Genomic DNA, 16,783 nt, shown 5'->3' on the forward strand with positions numbered 1-16,783 from the left:
GAGGAATCGAACTGGCAACCTTGTGGTTGAGAGCCCCCTGGCCCATGTGGGAATTGAACCAGCAGCCTTTGGAATTAGGAGCCTGGAACTCTAACCTCCTGAGCCACCGGGCCGGCCCTACAGAGAGTTTTTATCTGGTGCATCCTTATCTCAGATGCAGACTGAGTTATTTACAACTCTGTAGAACCCTGAATAGTTTTGACCACTGGAACACCTTAGGGCCTGGTCTTCAGTGGGGGTGATGGTGGAGTGGAGATTATTGAGATGGTCTGGGGGAGGTGGGAATGTCTTGTCCAGGGCAGGGCCAGGTGAAGATGGAGTGGAAGGTAGGTGTAGGAGAGCATATGAGTGGAGCTGGTTAGACTGAGTCCCTCTGGGGTAGGGGTCAGGTCTTCTCTAGCATTAGTGTCTCCTGCACAAGGTCTGAAGCACACAGAAGGGGCCTGCTCCATCCTCAATGATACGTCATCCCCACCCCAAGTCACCTTTTTGCCACAAACCCCCTCATCCCACTCTTCTTGAGTCCACAGGAAGACCAGCAGCTGGGAAGTTGGAAATCCTGGAATCAGCTGGTTAGGACAGTAGGAAAGGGTTTTGACCATCAGCTGGCCTTGGCCATGGGCCTGTCATCTGGGCCCACTCTGTGAGGTTTCAGTACCATCAAGACACAGAGTGACCATCTGCCTTATAGGACAAAAGCACATCGGCCTTGACTGTCCTGAGTTGGAAACAATGGGAAGGGCGGGGAGAGGTCTGGTCTGTCTCTGTCTCTGTCTCTCTCTGTCTCTCTGTCTCTGTTTCTCTCTCTTTGTCTCTCTCTCTCTCTCTCTCTCTCTGTCTCTCTGTCTCTCTCTCTCTGTCTCTCTCTCTGTCTGTCTCTCTCTCTCTCTCTGTCTCTCTGTCTCTCTGTCTCTCTGTCTCTCTCTCTCTCTCTCTCTCTCTCTCTCTCTCTCTCTCTCTCTCGCTGTGTCTCTGTCTCTGTCTCTTCTTGTTTTGAGGAGAAAACAGCCCTTCCTGGAGGTCTGAACATGTGTCAAGGGTCCTGCTTCTCCTAGACGTACCCACGAAAGTCCAGGGTAATAGATGATCCCAAAACCTGTATTTTAAACAAGTGAGTCTAATGCTTTCTAAAGTTTTGGAAAAAAATTTGTCAAGGTAAATGTATATACAAGGGGCTGTATATTTAAACCTGAGTATACTAGGGTTTAAATGATCTTGAATAGAAGAAGCCATTGGTTTCTCTCTTCCTGTGGGAAATTGCCGAGAAACTTGAATATCTAGAACAAGTCCTTCCAGATTTGTTTGAGAAATTGTACTTTTTTGTAAGTAGTGAGTCACCTGACTTTCTGTAGACCTTAGCAGCCAGAGCATATAGAAGAGTCATGTTACAAGTAATAATCCCAATTAACCTGATTGGATCCTAGCTGTACATACAGGCTCTCTAGCACCGTTAAGACTCCTGCCAAGCAATTTGGGAAGTTCCCATGAAGTCACTTAAACACACTAAGGATCAAGTCCTCTTCCACCAGGTGGCACCATGGGCTACTCAGAGTTCTGCTGGGCCTCTGCCATCTGTGACCAGACATCTCCTGGGTACCCTAGTATTGGCCAGAAACCATCACCCCCACTGAAGCCCAGGCGCTGAGGTCTTCCTGTGGCCAACACTCTCCAGAGTTCAACTGCAGAGCCATAAACATGTAAGTATGCCTCTGAGATAAGGATTTATCAGATGAGTCTTTGTAAAAAACATATCCATAATAGAATTATCACCCCTAAAAAAAACTACTAGTGATTTCTTACTATCATCAAATATCAAGTCAGTGTTCAAATTTCCTGTTGTCTCATAGATGTCATACTATTTAGACAGTTTGTTTGAATCAGGAGCCACAAAAAGTCCACACATTGTGACTGGTGGACTTGTCTCTTAAGTTTCTTTTATTCTATAGTTTCCCCCTCCATCTCCTTTTTCCTGCTTACAATTTAATTGTGAAAGAAATCAGGCTGTTTGCCCTACGGGGCTTCTCTAGTCTGGGTTTTGCTGATTGCATCCCCTTGGTGTCTTTTAACATGCTCCTCTGCTGTATTTCCTATAAATTGGGATTGAATCTAGAAGCTTGATCAGATTCAAGTACATTTTTTGGAGGGGCCAATACTATTTCATAGGCATTGTTTCTATCAGAAGGCACATAGTATCTTGTTCTCTGTTTCTCTCTATCTCTCTATCTGTATCTCCGTCTCTAGCTCTATCTCTTTGTGATATTAGCAGTCATTGAGGATCAATGCTTAGGTCCATTAATTTATTAGGGACTACACAATGATGCCATGCTAATTCTATCATTGTTCTTTCTTAGCTGAGATACTTCTATGAGAAACTTCCCTCTGTCAACGCTGGTTCTTCAGCCGCACAGTTCTTTCAGGAAAGATAGGTTAAATGTTTGATTCCTTTGTTTTAATTTTATCTATTTTCAAAATCATAAATGGGATCATCTAGCATCCTCCAATGGTAACCAGTTAGTTTTAGTACCATTATACACTTCATGGATTTAAATATATTTGGTGTGTTTCGATCCATGGCACTTGTTACCCCTGTGATGCTCAGAATCTCCCAACTTTGGCCAGTGGAAGCTTCTTCCCCACTGGCCCCTGAGTCCTTTGTCATGACCACGACGTGACCTTTGATATGGTCCTGGCTAGTCTCATCTCGTGTATTTCCTGCACCCGTCCTGGAACCGATCATTTCTCCAAGTAGCCCTGGTTCCTTTCAGTAGGAAATTGCATTTCAAAAGCATTATCTGGGTTTGAGATACGTTTATTTCTCTTGGGTTGGTGACTGTTTCTAGGCCTTTTTAGTAACTAAATCTCAGAACCAGTTCTTTTCTTTTGTTAAAGACAAGCTACATTATGAATACTCACTGATATGCCCTATTCAAACTCAATTATAGGCTTTTTACCGGATTTCTTCTATCTCACGTACGTATGTGTTTCCTTCCTCCCAGGCTAAGGGTATGAGAATGATGGAATTAAAAAATCACAAAATCATTCATTTTCTTTTTCCCACACTATACCCAGGTAGGTCACATAACTTATACAGGTCACATGGGTGCTAAGAGGGGGCTTCAGAACTCGGTGCAGGCTGCTTGGCCTTAGAACCTGACTCTAAATGAGCTCACAAGAATCTGTCTTTCTCATACCAGCTCTGCTCTCCGTAGTATTCCATCATGATTCCATGGGGCTGGAGGAGGGACCAACCCGTGCAAACAACAAATCCCGTACTGAAATCAGAGTCTCTTTCCCCTCCAACAAATCTGTCCACTAAGCTCCCGCTTAGGCTCCCTTTCTCATGGAATGGGCTCTCTCAAGATGCAACTTGACTATTGTGCAAATATAGGTCTAGTGGAACCCCCAGATGGGTTTTCCAGACATGTCCATGCAGGTCTGTTCTCACTCAGATCTGAGTGGGGCTCCAGTTTCTTTTACATTGGCCCCTTCCCCGTTTTCTACTTTTTTTTGGTCAAGGCCAGGGCCATCCACCTTAAAGTTTGCTTGGGTTTGCTGCATGACAGCTGAGGCATGAGAGTATTTCAGTATATCACCATGGAATAATGAAAAGAGCAGAGTATTCCGTTAGCTGACTTGATTTCCAGACTTCCCTCTGCCTTGATAACCTCCGTGGGCCTCCATGTAAAATGCGATTCTCATCTGTATGCGGTGGGGTGCTGATGAAACCTCTTCACAGGGTGATTGTGAGGATTAAAATGGGTCCTATGTATGGGCAGGGCTGTGACTTGACTCTGTTAACCAATCATTCTCCTAATGGGCCTCTGCAACCTGGGGTACAGACGGGGTGTCTTGGGTTCCGAACAGCATTTGTCGCTGGTGGCAAATCAGGACCAGAGCATCTCTGCTGGCTACGGCTGTCAGGGAATTTATTTCGCATCTAACTGCCCGGTAACTCAGCAGCCTGCATGTCCCCCTGCACAGTGGGTGTGCCGAGATAATCACTCAAGGACTTTGTTAAAAGAGAAAAGCTCTCCACGTTTCCATTAACTCCCTGTGTGGGGCAGCTCCAGCCCACTGCTGCAGGTACTGTTTACAGTTCAATTTCTCAGTCATGATGGACTGAAATGCCTGAGACTCACTTCCGTGCCTCTCCTCGAACCACATGCCTTCACAGAGATTCATCAGCTCGCTCTTCATTGCTCCTTTCTTGTTAATCATCTCCTCCTGATCATTCTCCTCCTCCTCCTCTTCAACTGATAGAGCCATGAAATGTGATTCACTTTGAATTTCAAATATCCCAGGAAGTGCTTTCATCCACAGTGGGGACTGATGGGTTAATTCTTAGGAAATAAACTGAGCACACAGGAGCTGTTACAATTCTCTACCGCCAATGCCAACATCACAAAGAATAGCACAGTAGCACATAAATATACTACTTGCATATGTTTACTTAATCACATTGGAATTCTCTTTGAACTTGACCCCAGGGGAGAGAGATTACAGAATTGGCTAGTAGCTAAAATAATCCACTAAAAAAGAATGTAGTGGCATAAGAACTTCAGGATAAAATGCAGAGGGGCTATTTGTGAAAAGCATTGAACCAATGTGACTTCTGCCCCATTCAATTTGGACAATAGTCTTACCCGGAGCTGGGGATGCCTCCCCACCTGAGGCTGGGGGTTGCAAACTGGCTGGGAGGAGATGATTTTCTTTGGAAATACATATGTGTCCCTACCTTGAATTTCCAAGTGGCGTGCCAATGACGTGTCAGGTCTCTGGCAAGTGCAGTGGTCAGTGGGGTCCTGGGCTGGGCTCATTAAGGTAGGGGTGGTGGAATGCATCGTGCTGAGTGTGCAGGTCCAAAGAGTGAGTGCAAATCTGAGAATCAAAGAAATCAGGCCGGGTAGGCCCAAGGATAAGCAAAGAGGAGATCTGGGGTGGGAGGTGGGAGGTAATAAAGTGATAGATCTGAGACCAAAAGTGCCAGAGGGCCCAAATGCCCCAGCTCATTGCTGTGGAGAGTTGCTTGCTCGATAAGTGAATGGATTAGTGCAGGGGTCAGCAAACGATGGCTTTTGGGCCAAATCTAATGCGTTGCTTGTTTTTGTACAACCTGTGAACTAAGAATGGTTTTTAGTATTTTTAAATGGTTGGAAAAAAAATCAAAAGAGGGAAGATATTTTGTGACATAAAACATGAAATTCAAATTTCAGTGTTTATAAATAAAGTTTTATCGGAGCACAGCCATGTTTGCTCATTTACATGATGTCTCAGGCTGCTTTTGTGCTGCTATGGCAGAATTAAGCCACTAAAACACAGGAAACATGGAGCCTAAGATGTTTACTACCAGGCCCTTTACAGAAAAACTGCCCATCTGTGGATTAGTTTGAGATGAACAGGTATGAAACACAGGTTTGAGACAATTTGGGTTCTGGTTGGAACTAAGGCCAAGTGAAATGAGCCATGAACTAGCTGTTTTTAGTGGGCCAGTTTCTTAATTTGTGAAATGGGTATATTAACATTATCTGTCTCATAAGGTGGCTGCCCCCTAAGAATCCAATGATAGAAGCCCCATGTATATTTCAATATGGCTGGGAGGAGCCATAGAAATTGGCTGGAGAATGTTTTCAGACCTGGGTCATCATCTGAACTACTTCCTTCTGGGACTCTAATAACGCATGTATTAGGCTGCTGGAAGTTGACTCAGCTTACTGATGTTCTTTTAATTGTTTTTCTTTTTAATCTTTTTTTCCGCTCTCTGTTTTATCTTGGATAATTTCTACTGTTATGTCTTCGAGTTCACCAATCCTTTCTTTTGCAATGTCTAATCTCCTGTGAATCCCATCCAGTATTGCTTTTTATTTGAGACGTTGTGGTGTTTATCTCTAGAAGTTTAATTTTGATCTTTTAAAAACTATCTTCCATGTTTCTGTGTGACTTTTAAACATGTGGGATACAATTATAATACTTGTCCTTGTTTGCTAATTCTAACATCTGGGTCATTTCTGGATTGATTTCAATTGATTGATTTTTTTCCCCCCTCATATAGTCATGTTTTTCTGCTTTGTTGCATGTCTAGTAATCTGCGATTAGATGTCAGATATTGTGCCTTTACCTTGTTGGGTGCTGGATATTTCTGAATTCTTGAACTTTTTTTCTGGGATGCAGTTAAATTACAGTTTGATTCTTTTGAGTTTTGCTTTTAAGACTTTGTAGGCAGGACCAGAGCAGTGCTGTATGGGGTTACTTATTCTCCACTACCCAGGCAAGACCTTTCTGAATGCTTGATGTGCATGAAGTTTTCCTGTCTGACTGGTAGGGATAGATGCTATTCCTGGCTCTCCTTTTGGGAGGTTTTTCCATGACCATGGGTAGTTACCTCACATGCATGTGCTGTTACTCTCTGCTAAATCCTCAGAGGTGACTGTCTGCAGATCTCTGGAGTTCTCTCTGTGCAGATCTCTCTTTTCCAGAACTCTATTCTTCAACCGGTAGCCTCATGTGTCTTCCCCCAGCTCTCAGCTCCTTCTCTTCAACTCAGAGAGTCCACTGGCTTCCTCTTAGGTTTCCCTTTCCTGCACCATGTTTGGAAACTTTCTGAAAGCAGCAAGCTAGGGCAATCATAAGTCCTATCTTGTTTATTTCCTGTATGTCAGGATCACTGTTTATTATTACTTGATGTCCAGTGGTATCAAAAACCATTACTCAATCTTGGTTGAATGTGCTTCTGTAAACAAATGTATTGATCTCTGATATTCTGGTTGGGCCAACGTAGTAATTCAGACTTTATAAATTTTAGGACATTTGATTCCTCAGAAACTCCAATGAAATAGTTATTTTCATTTTATACTAAGGAGACTGAGGGTCAGATAGGTAAAGTGATTGTTTGCCTGATCACCGAGCTCGCATATCTTTATTACTTGATGCTGCTCTCCTTATGCATTGGCCAGCCCCTGCTGGGATGTCTTCTCTTCAAACCAAAGTGCACCCTGGAAGTGCAGTAGACCAGGTTAGCGCGCCCTTGCCACTCAGAGTGTGGGCCAAGGGCCAGAATCATCAGCCTCCCCAGGGACTTGTTAGCAATGCAGAGGCTTGGTCCCATCCCAGACCTGCTGACTCAGAACCTGTACGTCATCAAGATCTCAGCTGACTTTTTGTGTGCATTACAGCTTGATATGCATTATGTTAGAAAACAGTTCCTAGGCCAGAAACCAGGTCCCACCCCCAGGATGAGCCTGTACGTCCCCACCTCTCTTCTAATGGCACATCATGTGCCTCACAACCCACCCTGGACAAGGCTCCTGGAGCAGCCAGTTGGACCGGCCTCTGCCCTCTGGGAGTTTGTCTAGACCATGGTTTTCCAGGAAGTTGTGACTCATACTGCCTTCATTCACCTGCCAGGTGCTGACCTGGCTGGAGGCCAGTGGGCTGAACTCTGGGAGAAGGAGCCAGGAGGGCCTCTGGGGGAGGGGAGGGAAGAGAAGCAGGTACTGTGAGGAGGAACACTGGCTGTGGTGCCTTTCCTGCAGGACTGGCTCAGGTGCTCGGGGGCCACTGCAGCTTTGCCAGCCCCACTCCCCAGCCCTCCAGCCCAGCCACACCAGAGGCAGGGCATTAAACAGCTGGACAGGTTACCTCCACACTCAGCTTCTGAGGCTTTGTCTCTGTATTTGGAGGAGACCATTTCTGACAAAGCTTCCAGATTCCTTGTCAGTAGGACAGGGACCTCTGAGCTGATGGTCCCAGTGGACTAAAAGCACAGAGGAAGAGAAAGCAAGGCTGTTAAAGGGGTGGTTTATTTCTTATCTATTTCCTTTGAGGCCTTTACCTTGCAAATCACACCAATTGACCCCAGGAGAGGTTCCTAAGGTCCAAAAATGCTGGGAGAGGCTTAACGGAGTTCTAGGCCAGCATCCTCCTCCCAGCCAGTTATGCTCTTTCTGTAAAGATAGTGCTCCAGGCATAAGTGGAATTTTTCTCCTGACTCTGCAGCCCCTCTCTAGGCAGCATGGAGTTCCCAGACTCCTCTAACCAGTACCTGCACCTGCGCAATATTTATGAACTGTACCACAGTTAAGTGCCAAGGGAAAATGAACTAGTGCAGATGTGAAGTCAGAGAGACCTGGCTTCGGATCTGGAGCTGTACTCTGTATTAACTGTGCCGATTTCAGCAAGGTTAGAAGTTTTGAGCCTCAAATTCTTTATCTAGACAATAGGTACTAATAAGACCCACCTGAAAGAGTTTCGATAAAGTGTGTTAATGTATGGGCCCAATGCAGTAGTTAATTTTATGTGTCAACTTGACTGGGTCAGGGGGTGCCCAGATATTTGGCTAAACATTATTTCTGGGTGTGTCTGGATGAAATTAGCATTTGAATTGGTAGACTCAAAAAGCAGATGCCCAATGTGGATGAGCATCATCCAATCCATTGGGGGACTGACTCCACTGGGGGCCTGAAAAGGCAGAAGAGGGGAAAATTTGCTCTTTCTTCTGCTTGATGGCTGAGCAGGGACGCGTCTTATCCAGCCTGTGGACTGGGGTATTCACCATTGGCTCCCCTGGTTCTTAGGCCTTTGGTCTCACACTGAATTACACCTGTGGCTTTCCTTGCAGATAGCAGATGGTGGGACTTCTCAGTTTCCATAGCACGTGAGCCAATTCCCCACAATTCCTCCACGTGTATATATGTCCTATTGGTTCTGTTCCTCTGGAGAACTCTGGTTAATTCACTCGGTACACAGAAAACATACAATAAATGGTAATATTTATTATTGTAGGATTAGAGGAAAATGTCCAGATACACCTACCGTGTTTCCGTGAAAATAAGACCTAACCGGAAAATAAGCCCTAGCATGGTCTTTCAGGATGACATCCCCTGAACATAAGCCCTAATGCTTCTTTTGGAGCACAACTTAATATAAGACCCGGTCTTATTTTTGGGGAAACACAATATGACAAAAGAAGTTAGGCATCTTTCCCACTGCATCAGTGTCACCTGGAGGGCCTGTTAAAATGCAGGTTCCTGGGCTGCACCTCCAGAGTTTCTGGTTCAGCAGGCCCAGGGTGGGCCCAGAGAATTTGCAGTTTTAATGAGTTCCCAGGTGACTCTGGTCTGGCCACTTCACTTTGAGAACCATTGGCTTAGGGTAACTTTGTATCTCCCCAGAAATGAAGAGAAGGCAGTCCGGCTGCACAGTGGAATTATCTGGGCATCTCTTCAAGCTCTGTCACGGGCATCACCCAGACCACCTAGGTCAGGATCTCTGCAGAGTGTAGTGGTTCGAAAGCGCCGCAGGAGATGCGTCCCGGGTGGAGAACCAACTTGAATGCTTGAGTCGAAATTTCTCCTCAGGTGGAGGCATGACCCTGACTCTCAGGTTTGGACCTGTAGGACACCATACCTTTGTACATACTTCCTCTGACTTTTTATTAAAAACAAACCCGAGCCTTCAGGTGAAGAGCCAGTGCAATAAGTGCATCTTCTATAAGCCTCGCCACCTCGCCTCTCCTCCCAGCAGAATTAATTAGTTCTTCCTCCATGTACCTATCCTTATCGAGTCTCCCTCTATCAGCTCTCATTTCATTCTACTTTTTCTTAAGAATCAGTTGTCCATACGTGTGTAATTCCCTTCTTATCAGGCTGTGAGCCACCTGAGGGCAGGGACCGGATCTTAATTAAACTTTCTGATTTCCCTGCAGAACCCAGCTCAGCGCCCAGCTCAGGTTAGCTCATCACCAGTTTTTATGGAAAAGAAATAAAATTTAACTGCATGGTGGTCCTTTCCAACCTCCGGTCATATAGGAATATTGACATAAAGCAGAGAGTTGCGGACAAATAGATAAATAATGCAGGGTACCGTCCACCTAATTGAGGTATGAATACGTATCTAATTCACCGGGAGTTTTGTTTCAAATCCCTGCTTTTGCTGTCTAGATGCACTCCACTGATAACCCAGCCCCGCGTCTTATTACAGTAACTGACGCCACTTAGAAATCACTGTGATACGTAGCAAATTATTTTTAATCTGATGGGTAAATTCACATTAGTGCAGCTGTTCATGTCAAAGAGAAGGGAACAGAGCGAAGGGTGTTTTGGGCGCCTGCTGGGCTTGCTTCATAAAAGGCGGCTTGTTTGCATTCTGTCTCCAATAGCGCCATTTCTGCTGGGGTAAGCTGTCACTGACTTGTCGCTAGTGGCAGTAATAAAACCTGAAGAATGGGGAAATATCCTAATTCAGTTAGAAGGCCCTGACGAAACCAGTGAGGCAGCTTTCCAGAGGAAGGAGGATCCTGGCCCAATTTCATTTTCCCAAGCCTCGTGCGAGGCTGGCTTTCTGCACACCCACCGCTTTATTGCATTTTCTTGTCCTTCTGCAGAATTCACTCCCAAGGCAGAGAGCAGCAGCTGCCATGTTCAAGGGCTAGCTTGATTCACCTGCCCATGGGACGTACATCTTCCAGCAGAGGTCCTTCTGGAATTATAGCCTTCATAATTGCTGTTTCCTCAGCTGGAGACAGGCATTTGCATGGCTGTCTCCTCACCATTCAGGCCTCAGCTAAAATGTCACCTCCTTAGAAAAGCCCTCCCTGACTCTCTGTCCAAGGCAGCCCCGACTCCTCCTAGGAGTCCCCCCCATTGTCAGCCATTTCAGACACCCAGCTCAGCCAAGCCTTCAGATGGCTGCAGCTCTAGCTGATCTCTGACTGTGGGGACAGGAGACCCCAAGTGAGAACTGCCCTGCTGAGCCTCGTGGACTCCTTGAACCATGAGAGAGGTCATCAGCTGCTGTTGCAAGCCTGAGTGTTAGCTAATTTTGTCCTCACTACAAACCTATGAGGAGAGACATTGTTATCCCTTTTGGAAAGGAGGAAACGGAGCCACAAGGAGGCTGTTCAAGTCCTACAGCTATGCTACGGGGCATTAATATCCTCATTTTAGACAGGGTAAACTGAGGTTTTGAAGGATTAGAAAATCTGCTTGGGAGTCCCAGCGAGTGGCAGTGGTGTTGGTATGAGGCCCAAAAGGACTCAAGACCTGAGCTCCTAGCCTCCGCCTTCCCTGTTAAGTGTGGCTGTTTTCTGAGAGAGGGAGACTTGGTGCCTCCCAGCCTTCCGTTATCATGGCGGATCTAGGGTGCCCCTGAGAGCAGCTGTTCCTGGCCTGACTCTGTAAGAGCAGATGGACAGACTCTGGGACTTAGAAAGAGGCCACCTCAGTGGTCCGTGGCCTCAGAGGGAGAACTGCCAAGCATAGCTGGACTTCAGGAAGTGAGGCTCCCGGTAGTTCAATTCCCACCCAAGCCCCAAGGCTCTGTGCACCCTGCTGACCTGAGCACAGAAGTAAGTGGGCTTGGACCTCAGAGGAACTAGAATGTTCAAAGCCAGTGAGAAGAGGGAAAGCAAGGTCGGTTGTGCCTAGAACGAGTTAGGAGTCACCACAGCCAGATTTCTGCCACCACCCCCCTTCCACAGGGGGTGTCCACTTGTAAATAGTGTTTTCTTCTTCCAGCCTGACAAACTTGGAGAGAATCAAATCTTTGGAGCTACCCACTGTTCATACTGAGGCAACCATAACTGACTGCATGAGTTACACATGCTTTTAAATTCTGAGCAAAGAGCCTCCTCACGTTCCCCCAATAAAAACTATGGGTCAAACACATCACCTCAGGGGTTTTGTTTTTCCTGTTACGCAGAAGTCCAGGAGAAGGTGTTACAGGGCGAGTGGGGCTCCACAGGGATCAGGGACCCAGGCTCCTTCTGCTTTTCTGCCTCACCATTGTGAGTGAGTGGCTTTCATCCTCAAGGCTGCCTCTGCTCCAAGATGACTGTGGAAGCTCTGGTCCTGACATCTGCGTTCCAGGCAGGAAAAAGAGGAAGAGGGAAGAGCAAAAATGTGCTTTCTAGCTTTCTGTTCGCCTCAGAAATCTGCAACCTCTGCTCTCTTTTCATTGACCAAAATTAAGTCATGCAGGCACAGGGGAGGCTGGGAAATGTAGTTTTCTAGCTGGGCGCATTGCTACCTTGAATTAAACAAAGGTTCTGTTTCTAAGGAGAAAGGGTAAGTGAATGTTGGTAGGTGACTAGCAAGCAGTTTCTGCTTCACGTAGCGTGGCAGGCAAGGCCTTGAATGAACTTGCACACCAGTGAGTTTATTCTGTTCCTTTTTCCTGCACGGCAGGCCTGGCTCGCAGATGGGAGGATACGGGAAGTTTGCCCTGACTTTCATAACCAACTCTTGACCAAGCCCCAGAATTCTGCCTTCTAATTTTTGTAAGACCTGAGCTCTGTGGAGGGGTGCAGTGAGCGGCCGGCAGCGAGTCTCACAGGCCCCCCCATGGGGTGCTGTAGGCGCCTTTGTTATTCATCGTTTCAGCCGGGCAACCTCACAAATCAAATATCAAGTCTAATTTTTAAAGCTGTTTTCATGACAGTGGTTTTTCCATTTAATCCCCAAGAGCTAACAATATGTAATCAGTTTTCCTTAACAAATGACCTCCTTTAACTCCATTAGTTCATAATTAATTTGCTAGCATGTAACCAAGATAATTAACACTCTTGATTAGACACAGGCCAAAGAAGGAACCTCTTTTCTCATGGCCAAGGCAAATATTGACTAAAATCTGAGCTGTTTCCTAATTTTCCTTACAATTTAATTCAATGAAAGTGGTGGTTGGTGATTTGTGGTTTTGTTTTAAAAAATTAAAGCAGAGGTGAAATAAATGGGTCGTGCTACAGAGTACTTAACTACCAACTCATGTTTTGGATAATTTTGCTTTCTTTTCCTCAAATAAAAAGATATGCAGCCAGAGAATCAAGTGACAACTGAATATGTTTAATGGAGACTTTAAATACCTGGAGAGATTTTCAGCTTGTTGGGAGGGTGCTGGGGGGTGAGCTGCGGTGGGAAGAGTGGGGAGAGATGTACAGGACTTAATCATAGATCCTGATGGTGAGCGTCTTCTTGTGAGTGGTCCAGTCCACTGCTGGTTTATAAAGCACCTTCACTTCCTTGTCTCATCTGGTCCCCGCACAGCTCTGTGGTGGGGATGGCATGGAGGGACCCACCGAGGAGCCTCAGTGTTTCTGATGAGAAGTGAGAATGAAAGGAGGAAGTAGAGCCAAGCCGGGAACTGTGCCCTCCTCAGGCTGGACCTTGCGTCTTCCCATCCTTCATGAAGACTGATGTTGGGTGTTTAGGGCTTTTTGTATGTTTCTGTTTTACCTGCCTCTATCATCAGTGAGGGAGGCAATGTGCCAGGCCACAGACTTTAAGGAGCCCTCCTTCTCAGACCCCTGAGTTTTGTGCCCTTGCTTGTTTCACTCCAGCCCAGGCCCTGGACCAGCGCTCACTAACCTCTATTTTGAGCTTACTCCCTGCCCACCCTGTGCTACGCATTTTTATGCATTATCTCGTTTAAGCCCCACAACAACCCCAGTGATGTGAGTATTATTGGTGTCGCCATTTTCACTGATGAGGATCGTAAAGCTTAGAGAAAGTGACTTGTCCAAAGTCACCAGGAAGAGCTTGCTTGGCTGGAGTCCTGGCCATCAGGCTCCAGGGCCTACACTCTTCTAGCAGAACCCCCGATTTCCCAGGACATCACCTGGACATCACCTGCCATCAGAGCTGTTTGTTCACTCTGCCCTGGCTGAGAGTTCCCTGGAGAGGGGATAGGGAGAGAAAGCCCAGTGCTGTGAGTGGCCTGGGAATGTGGGTGGGTATGTGAGTGGTGATGGAGATGGGGGGGGGGCGGCCACAGGAAGGAAGCCAGGAATCTGAGTCCTGTCAGGTGGGCAAGTCCCACTGATGAAAACAGGGCTGCTTTTACTTTGGCCCCTGGCAGCTTCCCACTCTTAAAACACAAAATCCTCCCAGGACGTTTTGCTTCTCTTCTGGGGTCTCCTGAGATGGAGCCTTTCCCACGGGATGGAGTGGGTGTGCTCAGGCAGTGGCCAGTGCCAAGCCTTAGCAGCCGAGGGGAGGACAGCTGTCTGGGAGTCCTTCTGGGTCCTCTCAACCCCAGCCCAAGGAGCATTTCACTTAGATTTGGGGGGAAGGTGAGCTGGCGGCAAGAGGTGGTCACTGCAGCTCTGAGGAAGCTGGCCTGGACCCCTGCCCACAGGGAGACAAGAACCAGAACAGCAGCTAATCCGATCATAGGCTGTGATCTATAATTTATACTCGGCTCCTTCCAGAAAGGACTGACAGCTGCCTGCCAGGAGATTTGTAACTGCGGGTTTTGCTTTGATGGAGCTAGGGGGATTTCAGGTGGTCCCTTGGGTTAGGTGTTACTGAATTAAGACCATCTGTGAAGCAGTATCCCACGTGTTAACTTCTTCACCCTTGTGACACTGCTGCAGAGTCAGAATGGTTATCTCCATGTTACATATGGAGAAAATTAGGCAAGAAAGGATGGAGTGGCTTGCCCAAGGTCCCACCCCTCGGGAAGGCAGGATATAAATCCAGGTCTGTATGATTTGGGCAGCATCCAAGTCCATTCCCTGGGAAGCAGATGGCGATACCATTTAATATCTCTGATGGAAATCTCTTTGGTACCTATAGTCATTTTAGGCATGACCAAGAAGGTTCTAGCCACATTACCCAGATGGGTCTAGCCACCACTGAACTCTGGCCCATATTTCCCTGGGACCATTTCTACCCTAAACATGGATCTCGGCTAGTCCCGAGTGGTCTTTTGTTGTGTAGAGTAAGGAGGGAAGGGAGTAGACCTGACCCTCTGTATACTTTGTACACACAGACCCAACCATAAGGACACTACTACCTGCCCCTCTAATTAAAGGGGTGCATTGTAGAGGAACGTGGCTCTGAAGTCAGATTGCCTGGTTCCAGTGTTGTCTTTGCCATCGGGTGATATGTTATTGAGCTCGGGCTTAAATATCAGAAATGTATCCTCTCCCAGTTCTGGAGGCTGTAAGTCCAAGATCAAGGTGTCTGCAGGTTTGCTTTCTCGTGAGGCCTCTCTCCTTGGCTTGCAGACAGCCACCTTCTCACAATGTCCTCACATGGCCTTTTCTCTGTGTAAGTGCATCTCTGATGTCTCTTACTTTTCTTACGGGGACATCAGTCCTATTTGGTTAGGACCCAACTCTTTATGATCTCTTTGAACCTTAGTGACTCCAAATATACTCACACTGGGGGTTAGGGCTTCAACATGTGAATTTTGGAGAGATACAGTTCTGTCTATAATCGGTGAACATAGGCCAGAGCCTCCCTAAGCTCCAGTCTCCTCATCTGTTACCTGGGGATAATAAAAGGAACTATCCGATAGAGTTTCTGAGGGATTAAATGAGGTGACACATGAGGACAATGCATGGCATATAGCACGTGCTCAGTGTGCTGTGTGTCACCATCGTCACCACCACCATCATCGTCGTCATGTCATCGTCATTATTGCCCCTGCACTATCTCTATCCATCCATAGGAAATTACCAGGTTCCAGGGGGCTGCAGGTTTCAGGCCTCTGGGACTTGTTTGTCACTTGTTGCTCAAGATTGAAGTCACATGGGATCAGAGTGGCAAGGAGCTTGACCTTTGAAGCCAAATGTTGATTTTACAAATGAGCAAACTGAGGCAGAGCTATTGGCTCATCTAGGGTCGGAATGCCAGTACCCTGTCCCCTGGCCTGGGGTTCCCATGGCTTTTTGAACCATTTCAGTAACCAGCAGGGACCAAGTATTTGGACAAGTCAAATCATTTTGCCCCCTTAACGTTCTATGAACTGTTTCTCTCATGTCTGAGTGGAGAGCCTATCACATAGTGAATGAACAGAGCTGTTACTTACCAAATCCCTACACGTGTGTCCCCAGCTGGGCCTCTCTCTATAAACTCGGAGTCCCAGCGCGTGGTGTGGTGACATCAAACCCTTCTAAGGGCAGCCTAACATCTCCTTGCCATATTCCATCCAAGTATCTGTGTCTCCCTGGGAATTTGGACGGAAGTACTAATAATCCACCAGGCTTCAGTCAGAAGGGCATGGTGACTCACTGGTTCTGACGGCATAATATTTCTAGTTAAAAATAATGCAGAAGCTTAAAAACCCCAAAATTCCCACAAGACCTGACAGCTCAGTGGGTTTCCAATCAAATGTTCATTCCTACCATCTTCCTTCCAGTGGAACCCCAACTGTGCTCAGGTATGGGGTGCCATGTACTCAGAGGGGGTCCTCCTGGAGCCCAGCTCTCTCCCGTTTGCCAGGCACTACTAGTTTCGGGATGTGCACGTGACCCAGTTCTGGCCAACGGGACTTGGGGGAAGTCTCCTGGGGACTTGATGTCGATGAGAGGTCCCCTCCCCCCGACTTGGGGATGCAGTTGTTTGGGGACGTGATGCCTGTGGCAGCAGTCCTGCAACCAGGAAGGGAAGGTCAACATAAAAGGCTCTCAGAGGAGATGAGTGGGGCGTAGGGGCGAACATTACAGAGCCGTGAACCCACCCTGGAACCTCCTGCCTCCAGGCTTCTCCTTCTGTCTTGTGTAAGCCAGGTTTACTCAAGTGTCACTTGCAGCCAAAGCCATCCCGTCCACAGATAAGTTGGTTGGCAGCCAAGGGAAAGTGTGTGCTCCCTCTTAGGCAAGGTGGGGTCGTAAGGGCACTGGATGCTGTCCTCAGTCTTGACGTCTCACTTGTGACAGGTGGTGAGATGGTCCCCCTGTCTTTGTGCGACAGACCAGGGGCACTGCCCTGAGAAATGAGGTGGGGTCGTTCCCAGCCTAGCCTCCCTTGTGTGCCCCCCCCATCAGCTCAGAGCAGCCGCAGTCCAC

General features: G+C 47.0%; 1 long non-coding RNA gene across 1 annotated transcript in view; it reads left to right on the forward strand.

The window, feature by feature from the left end:
• Positions 1–16,783, forward strand: part of LOC308508336 — a 135,474-nt gene that overhangs the window by 101,518 nt on the left and 17,173 nt on the right. Inside the window, exon 15 of the long non-coding RNA XR_013995013.1 lies at positions 1,530–1,697. This is a non-coding gene — a long non-coding RNA (uncharacterized lncRNA). The remainder of the gene's footprint in view (positions 1–1,529; positions 1,698–16,783) is intronic.

The sequence above is a fragment of the Rhinolophus hipposideros genome (genome assembly GCF_964194185.1).
Source record: "Rhinolophus hipposideros genome assembly, chromosome: 15".
Classification (NCBI taxonomy): Eukaryota; Metazoa; Chordata; class Mammalia; order Chiroptera; family Rhinolophidae; genus Rhinolophus; species Rhinolophus hipposideros.